The sequence below is a fragment of the Primulina huaijiensis genome, unplaced genomic scaffold (assembly GCF_012295235.1).
Source record: "Primulina huaijiensis isolate GDHJ02 unplaced genomic scaffold, ASM1229523v2 scaffold206066, whole genome shotgun sequence".
Classification (NCBI taxonomy): domain Eukaryota; kingdom Viridiplantae; phylum Streptophyta; class Magnoliopsida; order Lamiales; family Gesneriaceae; genus Primulina; species Primulina huaijiensis.
In genome coordinates this window covers 39-1,515 of record NW_027354322.1, presented here as the reverse complement: position 1 = coordinate 1,515, position 1,477 = coordinate 39, and the positions used below count along the sequence as shown (strand labels likewise).

At 38.5% G+C, this 1,477-nt stretch overlaps 1 long non-coding RNA gene across 1 annotated transcript; it reads right to left on the bottom strand.

Annotated features, from left to right (window-relative positions):
- Positions 1-1,275, bottom strand: LOC140966410 (uncharacterized). Its single transcript, XR_012173348.1, has 4 exons — positions 978-1,275; positions 820-888; positions 674-733; positions 1-51 (listed from the first exon to the last, which is right to left on the bottom strand). It is a non-coding gene; the product is annotated as an uncharacterized lncRNA (long non-coding RNA).
- Positions 1,276-1,477: the final 202 nt, after the last annotated feature.

Here is a 1,477-nt window from a genome sequence, read left to right as displayed (position 1 = left end):
AGGTGGCTCCAAGGCAGACATGCATTGTTCCCATGCTCCGTTTTTCAGCATCTGGCAATGTTTCAAGTGGTTGAGAAATGCATCAGATTTTTGTTAATCACCTCATCACATTCACAGGATGCAACCAGCACAAACATTTTTTGTCTTGTATTTTGAGGGCGGATGTGGTGTGTAACGAACTAAACGCCACCAGCCGACACAAAAGGGGGAGGGGAGATCTGGTTTTGCAACATAAGCAAACAGCACATAATTTTTTAGTCTTTTTATTCAGGGTAGGTGGGGATGTGTACCAACTAGATGTCATCTGCTGCCAAGAAAAGGGGAGGGGAGATCTGGGTTTTGCAACATATGCAAGCAGCACATACATTTTTTTGTTTTCTTATTCAGGGTGGGTAGTGGTGCCACGAACTAGACGCCACCTACCACCACAAAAGAGGGAGGGGAGACCTGGGTTTTGTAACATACACGAAGCTCCATTCTTTACTAGCCACTTTCCCTTAAGTATTTCAGTTCATTATTTTCTAAAGTGAAACTCTTCGCCGAACGAAGAGATCTGTGGTTTTATCATTTTGTTGTGGAGTGAATGTACAAGTCTTGTTCAATGAAATTAAAAATCAGATTCTCAATGAAGAAGTAAATAAGGAACTTAAAATATCAACAAGGAATCACCTACTTGTTTATAGCCATGCAAAACCTGGGAGACTTGATTATGCAGGTCCTGGCTCCTTATTTCCTATGAAAGAACAGAAGATGAGAAACGGAAAAAAACATTAATCCTTTTATACACAAACTTAGACACCACAGTTACACGTGACTCACATGCCAACTTGCAATGGCCTTGCACATGAAAACAAGCGAATGTAAAGCCCCAGATGGATTCGCTCTAACCTGACAGACATCAGAAACATGATGTGATGGGCAATATAAAATAGACAGGACTGAAACTAACTGGAGTAATAGGATAGGAAAATGCCTACCATTGCACATAGACCTCTAAAAGCATCTTCCTTTTCAATATCATCGCGAATCCTGTAAGACAAACAGAGGAAAATAAAAGATCTGGGTTAAATAAAACGATGATCGAGATCTTATACACCATGTACTCGCAAAAGTGAGAACAGATAAAAATATATTGCAGTTCATAGTCGACACTGACGTACAGTTGGTAAACCATTTAACAAATAAGAAGACACGTGCTATATTCACTTATCAACGGTTAAAAATCTCTATCTTACAACCAGCAGTTTCACTAATAGGAGCATGGGCACAAGACAACTGTCGACCAAGAATCATTCATTAACCATAAATGCAAAAAATACAGAGCTTGAGTGTATTTTGGCGAAGAAAAGTTGCATTGTTATATCTTCTTCGATCCCTGAATTCCATCTATATTTAATGAATAACATAATATATTCATCCACTAAACATATATCATGTATTTCAAGACTATACAGAGCTTGAGTGTATTTCTTTTTCT